We start from the raw sequence: 25,324 nt of genomic DNA on the forward strand, positions 1-25,324 counted from the left end.
TCCCTTCTAGTGTCCCCAGTGCCTATTTTTGCCACCTTGATGTCCACGAGTACCCAACATTTAGCTCTCACTTAGTGAGAACATGTGGTATTTGGTTTTCTGTTCCTGCATTAAGTTGCTTAGGACAATGGCCTCTAGCTGCATCCATGTTGCTGCAAAGTACATGATTTTGTTCTTTCTTCTGGCTGCATAGTATTCCATGGTGTTTATAAACCCTATTTTTTTAATCCAATTCACTGCCAGTGGGCACTTTGATTCCATGTCTTTGCTATTGTGAATAGTGCTGTGATAAACATACAAGTGCATGTCTTTTTTTTGTAAAACAATTATTTTCCTCTGTAGACCCATTTTAAATGATAAAGATTTTATCCAGAGACTCCAAAGGTTATCTATTCGCAACACCGATATGTTCACATGAATTAATCTTTGAGGTCAATGATAGAAATGGACAGAACAGAGGGCATCCAAGAGCTCCCTTAAGAGGAAGTCAAACTGTCACTGTTTGCTGATGATATGACTGTATACCTAGAAAACCCTAAAGACTCATCTAAAAAGCTCCTAGAACTGGTAACTGAATTCAGCAAAGTTTCAGGATACAAAATTAGTACACACAAATCAGTAGCTCTGCTATACACCGATAGTCACCAAGCTGAGAATCAAATCAAGAATTTAACCCCTTTTACAATAGCTGCAAAACAAAACAAAACAAAACAAAAAACAACTTAGGAATATACCTAACCAAGGATGTGAAAGACCTCTGCAAGGGAAACTGCAAAACAATGCTAAAAGAAATCATAGATGACACAAACAAATGGAAACACATTCCACGCTCATGGCTGGGTAGAATCGATATTGTGAAAATGACCATACTGCCAAAAACAATGTACAAATTCAATGCAATTCCCATAAAAATACCATCATCATTCTTTACAGAACTAAAAAAAAATCCTAAAATTCATACGGAACCCAAAAAGAGCCCACATAGTCAAAGCAAGACTAAGCAAAAAGAATAAATCTGGAAGCATCACATTACACAACTTCAAACTATACTATAAGGCCATAGTCACCAAAACTACATGGTACTAGTATAAAAATAGGCACATTTTATAGAACAGAATAGAGTTCTGTTCTATAAAACAGAACAGAGAACAGAATAGAGAACACAGAAATAAAGCCAAATACTTACAGCCAACTGATCTTTGACAAAGCAAACAAAAACATAAAGTGGAGAGGGGAAAGGACACCATATTCAACAAATAGTTCTGGGATAATTGGCTAGCCACATGTAGAAGAATGAAACTGGATCCGCATCTCTCACCTTTTACAAAAATCAACTCGAGGTGGATCAAACACTTAAATATAAGACCAGAAACCATAAAGATTCTAGAAGATAACATCAGAAAAACCCTTCTAGACATTGGCTTAGGCAAAGACTTCATGACCAAGAACCCAAAAGCAAATGCAACAAAAGCAAATATAAATAGATGGGACTTAAACCAAAAAGCTTCTGAACAGCAAAAAAATAATCAGCAGAGTTAACAGACAAACTACAGAGAAAATCTTCACAATCTATACCTCTGACAAAGGGCTAATATCCAGAATCTACAAAAAACTCAAATAAATCTGCAAGAAAAAAACAAACGATCCCAGCAAGAGGTGGGCAGATCACGAGGTCAAGAGATTGAGACCATCCTAGCCAACATGGTGAAACCTTGTCTCTACTAAAGATACAAAAATTAGCTGAGTGTGGTGGCGCATGCCTGTCATCCCAGCTACTTGGGAGGCGGAGGCAGGAGAATTGCTTGAACTCAGGAGGTGGAGGTTGCAGTGAGCCAAGATCGTGCCACTGCACTCCAGCCTGGCGACAGAGTGAGACTGTTTCAAAAAAAAAAAAAAAAGTGGGCTAAGGACATGAATAGACAATTCTCAAAAGAAGATATATAAATGGCCAACAAGCACATGGAAAAATGCTCAACATCACAAACTATCAGGAAAATGCAAATCAAAATCCCAATGCAATATCACTTCAGTACTGCAAGAATGGCCATAATGTAAAAATCAAAAAATCAGCCGGGCGCGGTGGCTCACGCTTGTAATCCCAGCACTTTGGGAGGCCGAGGCGGGCGGATCACGAGGTCAGGAGATCGAGACCACGGTGAAACCCCGTCTCTACTAAAAATACAAAAAAAAATTAGCCGGGCGTGGTGGCGGGCGCCTGTAGTCCCAGCTACTTGGAGAGGCTGAGGCAGGAGAATGGCGTGAACCCGGGAGGCGGAGCTTGCAGTGAGCCGAGATTGCCCCACTGCACTCCAGCCTGGGCGACAGAGCGAGACTCCGTCTCAAAAAAAAAAAAAAAAAAAAAAAATCAAAAAATCATATATTCAGTGAAAAGGGAACACTTTTACACTGCTGGTGGGAATGTAAAATGGGGAAACAGAGGCTTAATAAAACAAAGACTAGGGAAAGTTACATTATTTCCCTGGTACAGCCACTAGGGAAAACAGTGTGGAGATTCCTTAAAGAACTAAAAGTAGATCTACAGTTTGATGCAGCAATCCCACTGCTAGGTATCTACCCAGAGGAAAAGAAGTCATTATACAAAAAAGATACTTGCACACACATGTTTACAGCAGCACAATTTGCAATTGGAAAAATGTGGAACCAGCTCAAATGCCCATCAATCAATGAGTGGATAAAGAAAATGTGATATATATGTATATATATAAAACATGGAATACTACTCTGCCATAAAAAGGGATGAAATAATGGCATTTGCAGCAACCTGGATGGAATTGGAGACTATTATTCTAAGTGAAGTAACTCAAGAATGGAAAACCAAATATCATATGTTCTCACTCATATGTGGGAGTTAAGCTATGAGGACGCAAAGGCATAAGAATGATACATTGAACTTTGGGGAATTTGGGGAAAGGGTGGGAGGTGGCGAGGGATAAAGGACTACACGTTGGGTACAGTGTACACTGCTGGGGTGATGGGTGCACCGAAATCTCAGAAATCACCACTAAAGAAGCGGCGCATAGACCGGTTACTTTGTGTACCACTGATGTAGAAGTCAGACCACTGTCTGGGTAGGTAGGTCCTAGCGAGGCATTTGTGAGAAGATCCCTGGGCTTATAGGGGCCACAAGAAGGCTGTTCCTTAGAGGTGGGCAGGAAAGACAGAGGAGATCAATTTTGCTTACTTCACTTTATAGCTTTGCCTAAGGACTAGGCTTGACTTAAATTGAATGAATTTTTTTCTAAAAAAATTTGCTTCAGCATTTTGCCAAATACATGGAGACACTGCACATATGTTGTTGCTCATCAGTGTGGAGCACTGAAAATAATCCAGAGTCGAACAGAAAAGGGTTCAAATCCACTGTTCTCTACTTTTAGCTGGGTGACGTTGGGCAAGTTGCTTAACATTTCTGTTCCTTCATTTATAAAAACTTGAATGATAGAAGCCACCATATTGATATAATAAACTAAGTGCAATAACATCCCTAAAAGCAGATTTCCAGGCACATGAGTGCTTTTTTGAGTAAACAGATTGAGTGATATCTTCCAGCATTATCTGATATACTCTTCTCCATGATTCTGTGAGGTGGCAACTATATGAGGCCCATTTTGTAAATGGGGAAACAGAGGCTTAACAAAGCAAAGGCTAGGGAAAGTTAAATTATCTGCCTAAAGTTGGAGCCAGAGCAAAGATGACTCATAGATCAAAAGAGCTGCTTGAAAGTAGCACCCATGATTTTTCTGCAGGCATTTTTGTTCTATTTGATACCAATGAGTTGGCTGTGTGGGCAGTGAGTTGATAAAGGAACATGAACTGAATCATTAAGCCTCCATTTTATTGTCTCCACTGTACAGATTTCACAACTGACTTGAGTGAGGAAATTCCATCAAAAACTTTAATATGGAAAAAAAGAGAAGGAAAAAAAAATGCAAGGTATCTTTAAATAGCTCTGCAAAGGTCAATGGGATTAATATACCCTTTGAACATGGTTATTTTAGGTGAAATAAGAAAACAGCATGAGGGAACTTCACAGACTACTTGTGTAATAGAAATGCAATGTATTTGCCCCTTTTTTCTTCCTTTGTGGTGAACATGTGATTACATGAAGCAAGTTGGTAGAATAAATAAAATAACCAAGAAGTTGTGCTCTGGAAATGTGTTCATTATCTGTAAATGTTATTTTACATCCTCAGATTCACCAGAATCAGCATCTCAAGGCGGCTTGAAAAGAACAAGTAGATAATGGGCAGCTAAAATTGATGGATTGGAAGCCTGGAGACAATGTGTGCTCCTGGGGACCTTTGCGATTGGCTCCTGTGTTCTGTATAATTTAAGAAAATTACCTCTAACTCAATGTATATGTCAAACTTAATTTTTAACCTCCTGTGAGATGAAAATTAACCTTGAGGTAAATTCATAGAATTTCCCAAGTAGAAATTAGAGCCCTGGAAGACATTTATAAGTGTTCTTAGAAAAAAAGCTTATTTGGTTAAAAAGTTTTGAAGCCACCAGGTTCAGAGCTTCATAGAGGCCTCCAGTGCAGGACTTCTCAGAGCCTCTAATGTACTAATGCAGAATATGAGCTTCCGAGAGGGCTGCAAGCAGCATACAATTATTTAACTGTGGAAACTCCCACTCAACATTTTTTAGCATCTTGTGGTTATTGTATTCTTTGGAATATACTTTGGGAAATAATGATATTCGCTGACACTCCTCATTGTATAGTTTAGGAAATCAAGTTCAACAGAGTTTATGTACCTTATAGTTAACATCTTACTTTTGTGTCTGCCTATGAGGTGTGACTGTAAAATAACGCAAGGTTTGCTTCCAAGCTCACGTGGTTGTTGGCAGCATTAAGATCCTTGCATGCTGTTGACTGAGGGCTTCCGTTTCTTGCTGTCTGTCAGCTTCCAGCCAGCCATCCCCAGGTCTTGCCAAATGGACTTTCCCAAAGTCTTGTTGTTTGAGGAACCAAGTCTTTGGTTCCAACAATGGAGAGATTACAATTAAAAATTTACAAATATAGAAATATTGCTTGGAGATGAGTGTTACCTTTCAAAATGGAACCCACTGCTGTGTTTACATGGAGTGTCTCCACAATCATGCTTCTATTCAAAACAATTTCACAGCTTCTCTTTTGGATATTGCTTCGTTTAGGCTACCACACTTGCCACACAAAACAGCCTGCTGACTGCAGAGCAACAACTGACTGGTGCTCTTGTAGTAGAAAGAGTGCTAGATTAGGGCATCACTCTAGGACATTATATGTAGTCTCTACTGCATCATCAACAAGTTAAATGACATTATTTCTTAAACTCTTAGAGTCCCAGTTTCTTCATCTATAAATCTGGTCATTAGAATAGCTACCTCAAGGAGTCATTGTTTGGATTAAATTAGATAATGTATGTGGATATCCTTTATAGGAAAAGGGTTAATTGTGTAGTCTCTGGAAGTTGATTGCCTGAGTTAGAGTCTCAGCTCTGCTCTTTGGTAGCTTTTTGACCTTGGGAAAATTATTTAACTCAGTTTTCCCACTTTTAGAATGGGAATATAAAAGTTTATACCTTTTAGGGTTGTATGAATTATTAAAATAATATTTATAAAGTGCGTAGCACAGTGCCTGACACATGGTAGATGCTAGATGCTATTAATCTAACCTGTAAAATATTAAACTGATGAATAGTGGCTGTCTTTCAAGAGAATTCTTGATTTTGTTAAGAGTGACTAGATGAGACAGCAAGACAAGAGCAAGATAATTAAAAGCTGGGTGTGGTAGCATGTGCCTGTAGTCCCAGTTACTTGGGAGACCAAGGCAGGAGGATTGCTTAGGCCCAGGAGTTCGAGGCTGCAATGAACTATGATTGCACCACTGCTCTCTGGTCTGGGCGACATCACAAGGCTCCATCTCTTAAAAAATAAAGAATGATATAATGGGCAAAAAAAAAAAAAACCTATAATATTACAAATTATACTGACCAGACCTGGCTCAGAATAACTAATGTTTGTGTATTAGTTACCTATTGTTGCATGATAATATTAAAACTTAGCAGCTTCAAATAATCCTTATTGTCTCACAGTTTCTGTGGGTCAGGAGTCTAGGCATGGCTTAGTTAGGTCCTCTGTAAGTTTACAAAGTATCAGTTGGGGCTAGGGTTTCATCTGAATGCTTGGTGGGGAAGGATTTACTTCCAAGTGCACATGGTTGTTGGCAGCATTCAGATCCTTGCATGCTGTGGACTGAAGCCTTCGGTTTCTTGCTGTCTGTCAGCTCCCAGACAGCCACCCTCAGGTCTTGCCAAATCGACTTTCCCAAAGTCTTGTTGTTTGAGGAACCAAAGACTTGGCCCCTCAAAGCCAACAATGGAGAGAGAGTTTACTAGCGAGATGGGTTACAGTGTTCTGTTACCTAATCATGTGCATGTGGTAACGTACAACCCATCATTTTTGCCATACTCTATTGGCTAGGAGCAAACCCCAGACTCCACCCACACACTCAATGGGAGAGTATCACACAAGGATATGAATATCAGGAAGCAGAGGTCAGGGAGCCCTAGCATTTTCCTGCCACAGATTGTTTCCAAAATCAAGCCCAAATTAAAAGAATGAAGGTTTTGACAGACGGTGCCCCTGAAACCAATTTTAGAGGATGAGATTTTTGGAACAAAAGCAGCATGATTGGAATATGTATAGTCTCCCAAGATGGCCACTTTGAGGGGACAATACCTGTTTCAACCAGAATTTACATCTTATCCTGTTGTTCAATGCCAGATGCATTCTTTCTTGGTCAATTCTCATCTATTCTAAACTAGAAGAATTTCCCTCATACTCTACATTTGTTTGTATATTTTATGTAATTCCTTGATCTTCTGTTTTGTATGAACCTTCCCTTAAAGACCTGTCTAGGCTAACAAATAGATGAACTGAAAGTTGTTTTTATTATGTAATAAATCTTAGATATGACCTCTCATTATCTAAAGAGATCTGAAAAGAAATCTGCCTTTATCTAAGTTTCCTTGATTTTGTGTATTCAGGGTTCTGAATTTACCACATAATAGCACAAGTATTTGCTTCTCTTTGGCTGTGTAGCCCCTTGGGAGTCTTTGTTAAATAGCTCCAATGTCATTTCTTATACTCAGATACAATCACCAGGCAGTTGGTATTGAACCTCACAACATGAGTGTGAAGCTGTGTCACCTGTGCTCACCTATGTAATAATCATCTGGAAAAGAATAACACACATAGGCAGCACAAAGAAACTGAAGCTTGAGAAATACCTCTCCAAGAACAGTCTTGGGGCATAAGATCATCCTAACTGTGGGGCAAAAGAATGTTAGAACATCAAACAATCATAGGGTATAAAAATGTCTTAATTTAGCCTGATGAAGACTATTTTTAGGTTATGCTTGAACAAGAGAACATGAGGTTATAGCCAACCATATGAAAAATGGAAGGGAGCAGAAAGGGTATTGCTTAGTTTCTACTCCATAAAAATCACAGTGAGCCCATAATAAATGCATTTGGATGTTGTGATGGCTCCCTGGAATAAAATATTCTCTGAAGATTTTTCAAAACTCTGATCCATTCCCCAGGGTTTGCCAGCCATGTTATTGATTCATTATTTTCACTTCACTTGGAGCATTATTCATCTATGACTTTGGTTTGTGGTTGAGTTCTACTGAGAATAAAATCAGCAAAATGTTTCCACTTTAACTTCATTTTTCTTTGGATGTTCTTGATAGCACCAACAGAACTCAAAGTGTTTTTGTCACAAACAAGTATATGCTTGTTTGTATTGAAATCTGATATATTCATCACTGAGACTTTGGATTAGGGAGAACAAGAAGGCTGTGCGACTCACCTTATAAGTAAATCCAAGGTTTCTTACAAATATTGTTTTGGCAGATTAATATTCGTAGGCTTATACTTAAAAAAGTCATATTCCCAGAACAAGTCAGTTCGACCCATAGAGAAAAATTCAGACACTAGATGTAACAATAGAATTGAACAACAAAAGATCTCATCCTCACATTAGATTTTAGTCCTATGTCTGCCCTTAACTTGATGTGTGACCTGGGGCCGTTCACTTAACCCCAGACTTGAATATTATGTAAAGGCTTTTGAGGTCTGGAATCCCATAACTCCTAGGGAGATGGAGAGGTGGCAACCTTTTACAATCAGAGTGTCGAATTTCTAACCTCTGATCTTCTGGTATTTTCAAGAGATAGCTGAGGTCACTTTGTTTTGACTTCTGTGTGCAGGGGAGAGAGAGGAAATACGGGGATGATAAAAGGATGAATAGTGAATCCCAAACTGTCAGAGGGAAAGTGTTATTGATACATTCAACTACCTTTATTGAGCATTTTGAAGTGTGGGACACAGTGCCAGGTATTGAAGAAGGTGTAAAGAGGATTAAGACATATTTTCTGCCTTAAAAAGCTTATAAGATAGAGGAAAAAATAAGAGTTGATAAATAAATAAAAGAACCCAAGGCAAGGCAGGGTATGATTACGGCCACGAGGAAGATTCAGACCAGATGTGATTAAAGTTTACATGGAATCATCATGTCTAGTTTGCAGAGGATGAGCTCAGAAAAGCTGTCATTAAAAGCTGACATTTGAAATGAACCTTAAAGAGTGGAGAGGAGGTTTGCTGATGAAAATAGAGGGAGGAAAGCTCTAGGTAGAGGGAAATGGATAAGCAATGGGTTGGAAATGGAAAAAACATGGGCTATAGGAATAAAATTGAATAGCTGCATTTGGCGGAACAGTGGACAATTGTGTTGAAAAGTAGGCAGCGGGCTTCTGATTTTATCGCAAACAAAGTAATAGCAGCCCAGATAGGTTATATGATTGGGCATCCGGGTTTATGCAGCATGCTGGCCCTCTGAGACAAACTCATTTTCCTCTTTATGACAATGGGATGTATTTTAAGGATACAACTGTCATTCCAACAATATCCTCTCTTTTACACTGACCAGTATAGTCACACAACCTTTATCTGTGTAATGCAATGCTTTCTCATAGTATTACAGAAATGTATAACATCTTCATTATCCAACAACATAAAGCACCATCCAACATTCATTCTGCCAGGAGCATTAAAAAAATCTTCAAGGCCTCTGTGTGGAGAAAACCACTCTCTGTTTAGCGTATCCTCTTGAACATCAAACTTGTCTGATTCTCAAAGGGACCATTTCCAAACCAGGTTAAAAAATGTAGTACCTCTTTTATTTTTATCACCCTAGTGGCTATCATCTTCACATCCCTTTTGGGCTTAACTATCCTTTAAATATTTTTCTTGCCTTTCTTGAAGCATTTTTTTTAAGGCATGACTGAATTCCATGCCAGCTGTGCTATCAAAGAACACATAATGGAATGTATGGAATAAGCTGCTCTTATGCAATTTGCCTTGTCCTTGTCAATTGCAGGCATTACTCTCATGAATTATTTAAACTTCTACTGTCCTGGAGTGAGCCCAGTAGAGCTTCAAGTATTCACAAACAAGTCTCTTGAAGTATTCCTTAAAGAATCATACTCTCAGTGGTAATGAGTGAAATAAAGTGGCAGCAGCAGTTGTAGGATCGAAATAAACATTGGGCCAAAGTCCTGAACTGGGGCTCTTGGGGGATTTGGACATTTCTATAACTGATGCTCACTGGCGTCTAACTTGAAAGCACTTTTTATTCAAGGAAAGAGGCTGGTCAACCAGGAAGCAAAGCAAAAGTGTAACAACAATTTTAACAAGAAACATTTGCTAGGTGCTTATGTACCAGGAACAATGTTCATTCTGGAAAATCCCACGATATGCTTATTATTTTTATTTTTCGAGATGAGGAAACTGAAGCACAGAGACATCAAGTTGCCAAATTGAGATTACCTAGCAAGTGGTAGAGCTGAAACAGGCAGCGATTTTTTTTCAACGTGCATAGCATTCAACTTGTCGGAGCTGGGCATGGCAAACGTGGAGTGGATTTCTAAGGGAAACCCTGTGCTGTTGATGTGGTAGATGCTGTAGGACTCTGCCAAGATCTCCTTGAGGGACTGAGATGCTCATTTCTCCAGCTCCTGGGAGTGTTGGCAGCTGGCGACTCTCAGCTGAGTTCTTCTCTGGTCATTATCCTCAGCAGAGAAGAGCCAAATCACGTAAGGCCACATCCTGTTCCTGGGGCATCCAGAATCTAAACACTTGCCCGGGGGCAGATGGGAGTATAAAGGCCAGGCCCCCTTGCCTTAAGGCTGGACAACTCTGCAAGACCATCTGAGCTCCAGAGCCCTATGCGGGATCCTGGGATCCGACTGCCTGTCTACATTTCTTTCCTCCCTCACCACTACTGAGGCCAAAGGCTCTTCCAGTGATCTTGTGCACATCCATCTTCAGCTCAGAAGACTGAACTAAGACTTCTAGTGTGGTGGAAAGAGCCTGGGCTTCAGAGCCAGAAGACGTGGCTTTCCCTCCTGGCTCCAACACTTCCTCCCCAACTGTAAGAAATTGGGTACAGTGTATTACATTCCTGAGCCTCAGTTTCATTATCCATTCAATGGAAATGATGATATTCCAGGATGTTTTTAGGATGAAGCAAGATCAATGTATAAGATATGGTGAATGAATCAACCCATGGTAGCCTCCACTCAGCACTGTTCACGGACTGATAAGGAGCACGGAATGCAACCTCAGCAGGAGCTTGGTTTAGAAAGGAGAGAAGCCAGCAGCTTCTCTGGTGAGGGCCAGTGGGGTAGTTTAGAAGGCTGTTGGCCTAAGCAGCATTCCCAGCCCTCTTCAGTGTGAGATACATAGCCACAATTGTCAGCCCGAGCAACTTTACTTAATGGCTTGGCTTCATAGACATTTTCTAACCTTGGTATGTGCTAACATTTTCATGAATTTATGTGTATATGTATATATTAATAATGGATAAATCTTCCCTTTTGATTTTCCCTTATAAAAGCACATGGGGTAGAGTGAAGGCGAAGAGAGAGTAAGAGAGTTAAGAGAGACAGAAAGAGAGAGAGAGAGAGAGTGAGAGAGTGAAAGACTTTAATCTAGGAGACCCTTTGACGATGACCACCAGTAAGAAGCACATTTTACCTCACTACTTGATACACACATGCATACAAAGATACATGCAATCAAAATATAAGTTTCAGGAATGAGTGCATGCTTTTATAATGTGCAATGCACTGTGTTTTTTTTAAAGAATTTATTATTTATTGTTATACACATTAATAAAAATTGTACGGATGGTATGACTTGATTTTGACTTTGGGCAGTCCACTTTGGGACTTAGTTTCTCTAGAATGAAAAGGTTTATACTGAACATTACCTCTTAACATCCTTTTGTTAAAAAAAAAACTTGGCCAGGCGCGGTGGCTCACGCTTGTAATCCCAGCACTTTGGGAGGCCGAGGAGGGCGGATCATGAGATCAGGAGATCGAGACCACGGTGAAACCTCGTCTCTACTAAAAATACAAAAAATTAGCTGGGCATGGTGGCGGGCACCTGTAGTCCCAGCTACTTGGAGAGGCTGAGGCAGGAGAATGGTGTGAACCTGGGAGGGGGAGCTTGCAGTGAGCCGACACTGCACTCCAGCCTGGGCAACAGAGCGAGACTCCGTCTCAAAAAAAAAAAACTTTTATGTTCAGGGGTACATGTGCAGGTTTGTTACATAGGTAAATGTGTGTGTCACGGGGTTTGTTGTGCAGATTGTTTTGTCACCTCAGTATTAAGCCTAGTACTCGATAGTTATTTTTCCTGATCCTCTCTCTCATGCCACCGTTTACCTTTGATAGGCCCCAGTGTGTGTTGTTCCTCTTTATGTGTCCATGTGTTCTCATTATTTAGCTCCCACTTATAAGTGAGAACGTGCTGTATTTGGTTTTCTGTTCCTGTGTTAGTTTACTAAGGATAGTGACCTGCCGCTCCATCCATGTTCCTGCAAAGAACATGATCTTTTTCTTTTTTATGGCTGTCTAGTATTCCATGGTGTATATGTATTACATTTTCTTTTCCAGTCTACCATTGATGGACTTTTAGATTGATTCCATGTCTTTGCTATTGTGAATAGTGCTGCAATGAACATATGCATTCATGTGTCTTTATGATAAAATGATTTATATTCCTTTATGTATATAGCCAGTAATGGAATTTCTGGGTCAGATAGTATTTCTGTCTTTAGGGCTTTGAGGAATTGCCACACTGTCTTTCACAATGGTTCAACTAATTTACACTCCCATCAACAGTTTATATGCATTCCTTTTTCTCCACAACCTTGCCAACATCTGTTTTTTTTTGAGTTTGTAGTAATAGCCATTCTGGCTGGGCACGGTGGCTCACACTTGTAATCCAGTGCTTTGGGAGGTCGAGGCAGGTGGATTATCTGATGTCAGGAGTTCGAGATAATCCTGGCCAACATGATGAAACCCTGTTTCTACCAAAAAATACAAAAATTAGCTCGGCCTGGTGGTACGTGCCAATAGTCCCAGCTACTCAGGAGGCTGAGGCAGGAGAATCACCTGAGCCTGGGAGATGGAGGCTGCAGTGAGCTGAGATGGTGCCACTGTACTCCAGCCTGAGTGACAGAGTGAGACCTTGCCTCAAAATAATAATAATAGCCATTCTGACTGGTGTGAGATGGTATCTTATTGTGATTTTGATTTGCATTTCTGTAGTGATCAGTGATATTGAGTGTTTTCATATGATTGTTGGCTGCATGTATGTCTTCTTTTGAGAAGTGTCTGTGCATGTCCTTTGTCCACTTTTTAATAGGGTTGTTGGCTTTTTCTTGTAAATTTGTTTAAGTTCCTTATAGATGCTAGATATTAGATCTTTGTCAGATGCATACTTATGAAAATTTTTTCTCCCATTCTGTAGCTTGTTGGTTTACTCTGTTGATAGTTTCTTTTGCTGTGCAGAAGCTCTTTAGTTTAATTAGATCCCATTTGTCAATTTTTGCTTTTGTTGCAATTGCTTTTGGCATCTTGGTCATGAAATCTTTGCCCATGCCTATGTCCTGAGTGGTATTATATAGGTTATCCTCCAGGGTTTTTACAGTTTTGTGTTTTACATTTAAATCTTTAATTTATCTTGAGTTAATTTTTGTATATGGTGTAAGGAAGTTGTCAAGTTTCAGTCTTCTGTATATGGCTAGCCAGCTATCCCAACATTGTTTATTGAACAGGGACTCCTTTCCCCATTACTTGTTTTTGTCAGGTTTGTTGAAGATCAGATAGTTGTAGGTGTGTGGTCTTATTTCTGGATTCTCTATTCTGTTCATTGGTCTATGTGTCTGTTCTTTTACCAGTAGCATGCTGTTTTGGTTACTGTAGTCCTGTAGTATAGTTTGAAGTTGGGTAGCATGATGCCTCTAGCTTTGTTCTTTTTGCTTAGGATTGTCTTGACTATTTGGGCTCTTTTTTGGTTTCACATGAATTTTAAAATAGTTTTTCTAGTGCTGTGAAGAATATCAATGGTAGTTTAATGGGAATAGCATTGAATCTATAAATTGTTTTGGGCAATGTGACCATTTTAACAATATTGATTCTTTCTAGCCATGAGCATGGAATGTTTTTCCATTTGTTTGTGTCATTTCTAATTTCTTTGAGCAGTGGTTTGTAGTTCACCTTGCAGAGATTTTCACATCTCTAGTTAGCTGTATTCCTAGGTATTTTATTCTTTATGTGGCACTTTTGTGATCTGGCTCTTGGCTTGCCTGTTGTTGGTGTATAGGAATTCTAGCAATTTTTGCACATTGATTTTGTATCCTGAGACTTTGCTGAAGTTGTTTATCAGCTTAAGAAGCTTCTGGGCTGAGACAATGGGGTTTTCTAGATATAGGATCATGTCATCTGCAAACAGGGATAGTTTGACTTTCTCTCTTCCTATTTGGATGCCCTTTATTTCTTTCTCTTGCCTGATTGCTCTGGCCAGGACTTCCAATACTATGTTGAATAGGAGTGGTGAGAGAGAGCATCTTTGTCTTGTGCCATTTTTCAAGGGGAATGCTTCCAGCTTTTGCCCATTTAGTATGTTGTTGGCTGTGGGTTTGTCATGGATGGCTCTTATTATTTTGAGGTGTGTTCCCTCAATATCTAGTTTATTGAGAGTTTTTAACATGAAGGGATGTTGAATTTTACCAAAAGTCTTTTCTGCATCTACTAGATGATAATGTGGTTTTTGTTTTTAGTTCTGTTTGTGTGATGAATCACATTTATTGATTCACTATGTTGAACCAACTTTGTATCCCAAGGATGAAGCCTACTGCATCATGGTGAATAAGCTTTTTGATGTGCTGCTGGATTAAGTTTGCCCATATTTTGTTAAGGATTTTTGCACTGACATTGCCTGAAGTTTTTTATTTTTTTGTTTTATTATTATTATTTTTTGTATCTCTGCCAGGTTTTTGTATCGATGATACTGGTCTCATAGAGTGAGGTAGGGAGGGATCCCTCCTTTTCAATTTTTTGGAATAGTTTCAGTAGGAATGGTACCATCTCTTCTTTGTACCTCCGGTGGAATTCAGCTGTGAATTCTTCTGGTCCTGGGCTTTTTTTGGTTGGTAGGCAATTTATTACTGCCTCAATTTCAGAACTCATTTTCAGTCTGCTCAAGGATTCAGTTTCTTTCTGGTTCAGTCTTGGGAGGGTGTATGTGTCCAGGAATATATTAATTTCTTCTAGATTTTCTAGTTTATGTGCATAGAGTTTATAATATTCTCTGATGAGTGTCTGTATTTCTGTGGGGTTGGTGGTAATATCTCCTGTATAATTTCTGATTGGGTTTATTTGGATCTTCTCTTTTTTCTTCTTTATTAGTGTATGTAGAGGTCTATCTATTTTATTAATTTTTTTTCAAAAAACCAGCTCTTGGATTTGTTGATTTTTTTGAATGATTTTTCATGTCTCTGTCTCCTTCAGTTCTGCTCTGATTTTAGTTATTTATTGTCTTCTGCTAGCTTTGGGATTTATTTGTCCTTGGTTCTCTAGTTCTTTTAGTTGTGATGTTAGGTTGTTAACTTGAGATCTTTCTAATTTTTTGATGTGGATGTTTAGTGCTATACATTTCCCTCTTAACACTGCCTAATCTGTGTCCCCGAGATTCCGGTATGTTGTCTTTTTGTTCTCATTAGTTTCAAAGAACTTCTTGATTTCTTCCCTAATTTCATTATTTACCCAAAAGTCATTCAGGAGCAGGTTATTCGATTTCCATGTAATTGTATGGTTTTGAGTAAATTTCTTAGTCTTGAGTCCTAATTTGGTTATGCTGTGGTCTGAGAGACTGTTATGATTTCAATTCTTTTGCATTTGCTGAGGAAAGTTTTACCGCCGATTATATGATCAATTTTAGAGTAAATGCAATGTGGTGATGCAAAGAATGTATATTCTGTTGTTTTTGGGTGAAGAGATCTGTAGATATCTATCAGGACCATTTGGTCTAGGGCTGAGTTCAGGTCTTGAATATCTTTGTTAATTTTCGGTCTCAGTGATCTGTCTAATATTGTCAGTGGGCTGTTAAAGTCTCCCACTATTATTGTGTGGGAGTCTAAGTCTCTTTGAAAGTCTCTTAGAACTTGCTTTTTGAATCTGGGTGCTCCTGTGTTGGGTGTACATATATTTAGCATATTTAGATCTTTTTATTGAATTGAACCCTTTACTCTTATGCAATGTCCTTTTTTGTCTTTTTTGATCTTTGTTGGTTTAAAGTCTGTTTTGTGAGAAACTAGGATTGCAATCCTTGCTTTCTTTTTGTTTTCCATTTGCTTGACAGATTTTCCTCCATCCCTTTATTTTGAGCCTATGTGTGTCACTGCATGTGGGACAGGTCTCTTGAAGACAGCAGGCCAATGGGTCTTGGTTCTTTATCTAGCTTGCTACTCTGTGTCTTTTAACTGGGGCAGTTAGCCCATTTACCTTTAAGGTTAATATTGATATGTGTGGATTTTAACCTGTCATCATAATCTTAGCTGGTTATTTTGCAGACTTTTTATGTGGTTGCTTTACAGTGTCACTGGTCTGTGTACTTCAGTGTGTTTTTGTAGTGGTTGGTAACAGCCTTTTCTTTCCACATTGAGTGTTTCCTTTGGGAGTTCTTGTAAGGCAGATCTTGTAACAAATTCCCTCAGGATTTGCCTGTCTATAAAGGATCTTATTTCTCTGCTTATGCAGCTTAATTTGGCTGGATATGAAATTCTTGGTTGGAATTTCATTTCTTTAAGAATGCTGAATATTGGGTCCCAATCTCTTTTGGCTTATAAGCTTTCTGCTGAGAGGTCCACTATTTGTCTGATGGGCTTCCCTTTGTAGGTGACTTGACCTTTCTCTCTAGCTACATTTTTCCTTTCATTTCGACCTTGGAGAATCTGATGATTATGTGTCTTGGGGATGATCTTCTCGTGGAGTGTCTTACTGGGGTTCTCCACATTTCCTGAATTTGAATGTTGGCCTATCTAGTTAGGTTGGGGAAGTTCTCATGGATATCATAAAATATGTTTTCCCAGTTGGTTCCATTCTCCCCATCTCTTTGGTACACCAATCAGTCATAGATTCGGTCTCTATGTAATCCTATGTTTCTTGGAGGTTTTGTTCATGTTCATGCCTTTTGATTCTTTTTTCTCTATTCTTGTCTGCCTGTCTTATTTCAGAAAGACAGTCTTCAGGCTCTGAGATTATCTCCTCCACTTGGTGTATCCTGCTATTAATACTTGTGATTGCATTATAAAATTCTTGTATTGTGTTTTTCAGCTCTATTAGTTCAATTACAGTCTACTCTATACTAGCTAGTTTATCTGTCAGCCTCTGGAATGTTTTATCACCATTTTTAGCTTCCTTGCATTGGGCTACAACATGCTCCTTTGGCTCAGTGAAGTTTGTTTTTATCCATATTTTGAGTTCTACTTCTGTCATTTCAGCTATCTCAGCCTTAGCCCCGTTCCAAACCCTTGCTGGAGAGGTAATACGGTCATTTGGAGGCAAGAGTCAGCCACCTTGGCCCTAATGGCCCACTGTATTGTTTCCTGTTCAGTCCATTCCACTCCACTCTGTTGCATTCTGTTTTGGAGGAGAGACCAATCTGAATGTGCCCAGAGACTTGTTTTCTTTCCTTTTAGCTTAGTAAAGAGCTGGCTGAGCAGATCTTAGTTATGCAATGAAAGAGCAGGGCTGAGCTCCACAGTCTCCTCATCATTTCCTGAAGCAGGCAGCCCCTGTGGCTACATGGTTCCTCAATGTAAGTATGCAGAGTGTCATGTGTGTCATGGGATATATCTGTATCTACTGATTCACTTGCTGTGTACATCCAGTCCAGTCAATTCAGCAGGATAATGAGAGCCTAGGAATAGGATCTCATGCACATTACTCTTTCTCTGCTTGTGCATTTTTTTCCTCGCGAATCCTATTTTGTATTTATGTTGCATGGTAATGATGGGAGGTGTATTGGTGTCCCCTTTGCATGCCAATTTCATTTTAAGAAGGACTGTTAGCCTCATCAAATCAAAAGTGTTATATCCCACAGCTTAAAAAAAAAGCTGCTCTGATCCAGCTAGTTGTACCCTTACTGGAAGCAGTATGACAAGAAGACCTGAAGCACTTGTTTGGAGCACAATTCCCTGGATGAGAAGAATTGCGCTCTTCCTTTACATTTGTTAATTCTCAAAAGGGAGCTTGGCCAATGGATCTTGTGGCAAAGAAAGCTTAATTTCTGTTCTTGGTCAAGCCAACCCACATACGTTTTTGTTCACCTGCATATGGGTCCAAGACTACATTTCAATGAGCTCCTATCAACTGAGACTCTCAGCTGGGGCAGGGCTGTGCATGCATAGCAAAGCCACCTGGGGAGATGCTTCTGCCTACACTTGTCTCACCAGGGGTAGGACCCAAAACATCTAGTAATGGGAAGACAGATGCTTGCTGGAATAATGGAGAAAGGCCTTGCTTTGCCAGGCATTCATGGAGTTCATTTGCTGGGTCATAGAAAACTGGGAAAGGGGCTGATGTCATGAGGGTGAGAGCTGGGAGCATAGGCTGTTTACCTTGCTGTCTCTCCGCCTGGGGAGCTTGTGCCCCCCACACATCCTCCACCTCTGGCAAACTGTGAGACACATTAGAATTGGCTGGACAGGGGTGTTAGGAAAAAGCTCATCAGGTGTTTCTGGCTTGTCCCTCCTGACTCCGGTGATGAGGACCCCCGTTGCAGAGCAATAAAACACTGCCCAAAATGGGAAGAAGCCTTGTCCCACTCTGTAATTGGGTTGTCCTGGCCAAAGAATGTAGATTATAGTGTGGAATGGAGAAAACTGTGGGAATCAGTTGTGGCAGGTGAGGGTGTGGAAGCAACACAAGAGTTTTGAAAAAAGTTCTTCATGTCCTTCTCCCACTTTGAGCCCTATGGTAAGGTACCTTGAAAATGTGTGTCTTATCCTCAGCACTACTGACATTTGGGGCTGGTAATTCTTCATTGTTGGGGGCTGTCCTATGCATCACAGAATATTTAGCAGCAACCCTGGCCTCTGTACACCAGTTGCTAATAATACTCCTCCAACTTCCACTGTGACAATAAATAATGGCTCCAGGCTGGACGTGGTGGCTCATGCCTGTAATGCCAACACATTGGGAGGCTGAGGTGGGAGGATGTCTTGAGGCCAGAGGTTTGAGACCAGCCTGGGCAACACAGTGAGACCCTCATGTCTACAAAAAATAATTAAAAAAAATAAGCCAGGCATAGTGGGGCATGCCTGTAGTCCTGGCTACACCAGAGGCTGAGGCAGGAGGATTGCTTGAGTCCAAGAATTTTAGGCTGCAGTGAACTATGGTTGTGCCATTGCACTTTAGCCTGGGACACAGAGCACAACCCTTTTTCTAAATAAACAAACAACCCCCACTTTCCCTGCAAAAAAGCCAAAAAATGGCTCTAGACCTTGTCAAATGTTCCCTGGGGGCAAAATCATCCTTGGTTGAGAATCAATCATTGCTTTAGATTATGAATACTTTCCTGTATCCCCATCATTTTATTTCTTTGTCGAAGGGTCAAACCCTTCTGTTTTTCATACATAATAACATGGAAACATTTAATAATGTCCATACTTTTGATTTTTTTTTTTTTTTTGAGACAGGGTTTCGCTTTTGTTGTCCAGGCTGAGTGCAATGCTGTGATCTTGGCTCACTGCAACCTCCACCTCCCAGGTTAAAGAAATTATCCTGCCTCAGCCTCCCAAGCAGCTGGGATTACAGGTGTGTGCCACCACACCCGGCTAATTTTGTATTTTTAGTAGAGACAAGGTTTCTCCATGTTGGTCAGGCTGGTCTCGAACTCCCAACCTCAGGTGATCCACTCAGCTTGGCCTCCCAAAGTGCTGGGATTACAGGCATGAGCCACTGCACCCGGCCTGATGTATGTTTTATTATTTTGCTTTGCATCACTATAAAAAAATACCTGGGCCTGGGTAATTTATAAAGAAGTTTAATTGGCTCATGGTTCTGCAGGCTGTACATGAAGCATAGTGCTGGCATCTGCTTCTGGTGAGGGCCTCAGAAGGATTACAATCATGGCAGAAGGCGAAATGGGAGCCAGCACATCACATGGTGAGAGCAGGAGCAAGAGAGGGAGGAGGAGACAGGCCCCTTTAAACTACCAGATCTCCCATGAACTAACACAGAGAGAACTCGCTTATTTCCATGGGGACACATAAACCATTCATGAGAGATCCAGCGTAGTAATTAAAGAGATGCAACTCTTTTTTTGTTTGTTTCATTGCCTTGGTAAGACCACCAGAGAGAAGACTGTTAGAAAGAGTTACTAGATGATGAAAAAAATGGAGGTTCTTTTTTTTTTTTGAGACGGAGTCTTGCTCTGTCCCCCAGGCTGGAGTGCAGTAGCACGATCTCGGCTCACTGCAAGCTCCGCCTCCTGGGTTCACGCCATTCTCCTGCCTCAGTCTCCCGAGTAGCTGGGACTACAGGCGCCCGCCAACAAGTCCGGCTAATTTTTTTTTTTTTATTTTTATTTTTAGTAGAGACGGGGTTTCACCGTGTTAGCCAGGATGGTCTCGATCTCCTGACCTCGTGATCCGCCCGCCTTGGCCTCCCAAAGTGCTGAGATTACAGGTTTGAGCCAACGCGCCCAGCCAAAAAATGGAGGTTCTACTGAATATTGATTAAAGAGCAATGCTTCCAGGCTTAACTTCATAATTTATTAACAAATAAGGATCAACAGCAATATATTAAAAAGTCTTAGGTGTTTCCAAGGTCAGTGTTAGTGATGGAGTCCACACTGAGCCCTTTTCAGAAATGAAATATGGAAAAGTTTACATGGCCTCATTCAGCACACTCTCAATTCAGTGTCAGCTTGCCCCATTCCTTGTCCTGTTCTTGGCTAGGTTTCTCTTCTCTCCTTCCAAACAATGTTTGCTGAGAGATGCAAAGTACTTTATCCTAAACAAAACATAATGGAGGAAAGGGAAGCAACTGGGAAAATAATAGTAATCAAATGACGCATTCCCAAGCTTTTGGATGCTCTGGTGTTTTGAATGATCGTGCCCTGTGCCCTCCTCTAGTAGGCAATTGAAAGCTGGCTGGCGGGGAGGGCGTTTGCTGACCTTAGAAGCACAGAACCACTCAGAGAGAACGGAATGCCTTTTGTATCCAAGGAACAAACAGTAGTTAGCCTCTCAGCAGTTAACAGCCACAGTGAGGTGAAGGTTACCAGAAAAAGCTGAAAAAAATATTGTAAGATTTGCTGGGAAACCTCAATTATCAAAGCTGTTTGGATTACACAAAAAGGAATTAATTTTTTTGGAGGAGCGTGATTTTTCTTTCTTTCTTTCTTTTTTATTGGTACCCATTTCTTGTTGCTCCTTTCTTCTGTTAAACATGTACATGCATGTGTGTACACACACACACACACGCACGCACGCACGCACGCACAAATTTCTGCTGAATCTGCATTTTCTGTCCTGAAACGTAGGGAGATGGAATGGGCCAGCCCTTGCCCAAGTTCTGTCTGCTCAAGATGAGCTCTGTCTTATCAGATATTTCTGTCTACATATTACTCACTCCTAATATCTGCTACGAAAAAGTAGGAATTTGAAAATATCTTTCAAAATATCTTTTTTTAAAATAAGACTTTGTGTAGGATTAATTTTCCCCCATAACAGAGTATTATATACCTGCCTACCTTAGAAAAACTTGAATTTAAACAAAAGAAAGTGGAAAGGAGAAAGAGGAAAGAGAGTGAATGAGAGAGAGACGGAGAGAGAAAGAGACAGAGAGAGACTGGGGAGGAGCCTATGTAGGTTTCTACCACCTCAAGGTGACCGCCAATAGGCCTCTGATAAACGTTGTATGGTAAAGAGTTTTGCAGTTGATATAACATATTGGAGGCTGTTTGAAGGACTAACCTCATTTATCTTTGCTCCCTTTGTATTCTTAGCAGAGCCTAGTACAAAGTAAGAGCTCTATAAATATTTGTTGAATGTTAAATATTTTTACTGTAATTGTATGTTACTCAAAATGAACTAGTGAATAAAAGGAATGGGCCAGCCACAAGTAGGATCACAGAATGCTGTAAGCAGTCATTTTGGCTAACTCTTCATTTGTTGAGGAGGGGCATCAGGCGTGGAGCTCTTTAGACACTTGCCAAGGTCTAAAGTGGCATAGCCAGTAGACAGACGCACCTCTTTGAATCCCAGTATTTTCATAATCAATCATTTATAATCTAAAATCCTTCTGATTGCAGCTTCTCAGAAATGCCAAATGATGTTTATTTAAAATCACTTTTATCCTTTAAGCTTCCAAGAAAGTTTGAAGATAAAGGCAACATTTGTCTTTGAATTTCCCTTTATCATTGGTTTTAAGGCCTTACAGCACATCCTATTCACTCTTGGGGATTAAAAAAATTCAGATGCCCAGGTCATTACCCACATTTCCTGAATCAGAATGTCCAGGACCCAGACACTGATATTTTAAGAAATGCTTCCCAGGTGATTATAATACTCAGTGATGTTGGGGACCACTGCTCTGGATAGTAAACTTTCTTTCTTTGACAGTAGTTCTAAAGTCCACTTCCCACTGAGCTGAATTTGATGTTCTTACTCTTTGTGAAAATGTCATACCATCATAACATTCCATGACTTTCCACCAGGTTGGTACATTATTAGTATGTATAAATAGAAACTTTTTTTGACTTTTTTGGTGAAGTCAACAAAAACCGACTTCCAATATTTATTCTCCTCTCTTTCATCATAAACAGTTTTCTGCTGCTCCATATGGCTGCTCCACAAAAAACCACACCTCCAGCCTCTTTTGCGCCTAGCTTTGGCCATGTGACTTGGTCTGGCCAATGGGATGTGAAAGAAAGTAATCTGTGTAAATTTGGATTGCACCTTTAAAAGAAAAGAAGCTTGCCCTCCCTTTCTCTCATTCCTACTTGATTCATACCAACTCTCATCCAGACTATTATGTGACAGAGAAATAAACATCTATCTTATTTAAGTCCCTGTAGTTTCGTCCTTTGTTGCAGCTCAACTAGTGCAACAGTCTGATAAAGTCTAAATTATAACCCTGGATTTCCTGGATCTCATTTCCTTTGTTTATTACCCATGACATAACACATAATGAAGTCTTTCAGGGCTGGAATCAAGTCTCGGGCATTTTTTTTTCTAGTTCTGAAAGCCTGACAATGCTAGCCACACCTATTTATCCAATAACTATATGTCGAACAATGCCAGTCTGTCTACACCCCAAAATAAAAAAAAGGGGGATATACAATTTCATTCTACGACAATGATATGAATCATGGAAGGACATCGTGACTGAGGTGATCCCTCGGTCATAGAAATCCATATTCTCTTCTTCTAGAGCACACAGTTGAATTACATTTCCCGGCTTCTCTGCATCTAGGGGTGGCCGCATGACTGAGTTTTTGGTTCATTCTGTTAGATCAATATATCTTTAAATCTCTTTACCTGCATTCACATTGTTTACCACTCTAACTTCTGTTTCTATCTCTCTTCCCTACTCAGGTTAACTTCCCTTGGAGTCCACCAAAATTGGTGTTCTTAAAATCAACCTCATGCTTCCTCTAAATTGAGAAACCCTTTTCCCCACTGCCTCCTGTCACCCTATCACAATGTTGCAACCATGTCCAACATTCATCTTTGGGTTGCATTTAGAGAGAAACTGTTGATTCAGAAAACTAAGTTCAGACTAATGTGCATGCTTTCTACTTCCAATTAATTTTTCATTGTTCTTTTCTGCAGTATTGTTTTTATATACTTCTTATTTCCAGCCTGTCTTGGGCTGTATGCCACATTTCCGGCCTTGGGAAAAGTATGTCTGAAAGAGCATAGGAATATCTTTTACAACATTCTGCTTTCTCTGACAGCATAATGCCAGCTGCAATCTTTGTTTCTGTTTGTTCTTCAGTTGTCCTTAGAGTAGGAACATTAGTGTATTTCTAACTTGGGTATTCTCTTCCATTGTCAGATGCCAATTATAGTGTATGTTGGTGGAACTAAGACTAAAACATGTAACAAATCAATGAATGCTCATTAATAAAATGGAAAGTACAAAACTTGAAACATAGGTATCATTTCTAGCGGCTTACTTCTTTGCAAAATAAAAGATCGACTGCGTAAGGAGGTACTCATGTTAGTGCCCAGCATACAGTTTTGAATGTCAGATGCTCATAAAGCGGCCTTCAAAACTCATTTTGCCTATATGCAGACTAATTTTGTCAGAGTGTGGATTTACTTTGCCTGCTGCTAACAGAAGAAATCTCAACTCTTTAATGTGGCCCACCTCGATCTACCCCCACTGGGGTTTCCAGGCTACTTCCACTACATTGCCTGGGTGCCACTCTGTTCACCTTCACCTAAGGATACTACTGGTATTCTTTAGGGTGACACAAGCTCCTGTCACAAGTAGACCCCAATGCGGAATGATTCAAACACAGTAGAAGTTCATATGTTTCTCACTCACTAAAGAATCCAGGGTAGGTGCTCCTGGTAGGCAGGAGAGCTCTCCTCCATGAGGTCTAGTCGAGAATCAAACTGATGTGGGCTCTGCGGTCTTCAGCACGCAGCTTCCAGAGCTGCCCTGGTCATCTTTGTTCCAGCCAGTTAGAGGGTAAACTGGACAGAAAGCCCATGTGAGGGGTTTCTGGGCCAGCCCCGTCAGTCATCACTTCTAATCATACTCCATTAGCTAGAATTTTTAGAAGCATGGCCATACTGAATTGCACAGGAGTTTTAGGAAAGATAATCTGGCCAAGTGTAGGAGGAAGAGGAAATGGATATTTGTGAACAGCTAGTAGCTTCTGCTACACACTCTTTTATGACTCTGTCCTTTTGCTCATACAGCTTCTTTAGTCTATTTAGTTTTCAAGATCTAGCTCAAAAGCAACCTCTTTGTCTAAGCCTCCTAGTTGCAATGACTTGTTCCTTCCTCTGTCTTCCATCTTGAATCTCTATTATGGCCACTTTTGAATTCTACTTTGTGCTCTGTTAGTTTTTTATACATTGGCCTTACTCACTTAACTGCAAGCTCCTTTAGCACACCACCATATTGTGGTGGGGGAAAGCAGAGGTGTGGGGGTCACACAGGAATGGCTTTAAATCAGCTGTGCTACTTTTTAGCTGTGAGACCTTGATCAAGTCACTTTCTCTGTCTTCTCATTTTCCTCACCTAAAGAACATGGGTAATACTGCGTAGTGTGATAGGAAGGGCTAACTGAGATAACACTTGAAACTTCCCGATGGGATTTCCTAAGAATAAATTCTCTGTAGATGTTAATGTTGCAGCCCTTTGCCTCTTCTACAGTGATTTTTCCCTTCATTGGCATTTAAAAAAATGTAGCTGAATTGAGCTCTAAGTCCTATGCCTTCACAGCACTACAGTAGCAGAGGTTCAAGTCAAGAGCATGAACTACTGGTTCATGGGCAACAGAGGCGAGGACAGAAGGAAGCCACTTGGAATAGCGTCAATATGTTGGCTATGCAGGCGTTCACTCAGCTCTGGAGGAGTCATCGCCTGCTTAACGAATTGTGTTAACTCCAGCCAAGCTTGCAGCTGCCTCAGATGACCTCTGAGAATTGCTGTACACTAAGCAACGGCTGCTTCATTGCAGATAAGGCCAGAGGCAGCAAGCAGAGCTCAAGCCTGGGCTGCCTCAGGTGACCCACTTAAGCCTCTGCCAAGAGCTACTGGGGCACTGGAGTGAGAAGAGAGGGGTTAGGGGAAACTAGGTACCAAGAGAATGGCAGAAAATGCATCACAGATGATTTTACCCCGTATTGATTACTCTGATGCCTATCCCTGTTCAG

General features: G+C 40.3%; 1 long non-coding RNA gene across 6 annotated transcripts in view; it reads left to right on the forward strand.

Moving 5' to 3' along the window:
* The window catches only part of LOC131381617 (uncharacterized), a 175,756-nt gene that overhangs the window by 49,319 nt on the left and 101,113 nt on the right, over nucleotides 1–25,324 (forward strand). The window contains exon 6 of one of the 6 annotated variants that reach the window (XR_009210485.1): nucleotides 4,212–4,330. The exons of the other annotated variants lie outside the window; for them this stretch is intronic. This is a non-coding gene — a long non-coding RNA (uncharacterized LOC131381617). Of the gene's footprint in view, nucleotides 1–4,211; nucleotides 4,331–25,324 lie in introns of those variants that run through there. 6 annotated transcript variants of the gene reach the window in all.

This window comes from Hylobates moloch, unplaced genomic scaffold, assembly GCF_009828535.3.
Source record: "Hylobates moloch isolate HMO894 unplaced genomic scaffold, HMol_V3 SCAFFOLD_2, whole genome shotgun sequence".
Lineage (NCBI taxonomy): Eukaryota > Metazoa > Chordata > Mammalia > Primates > Hylobatidae > Hylobates > Hylobates moloch.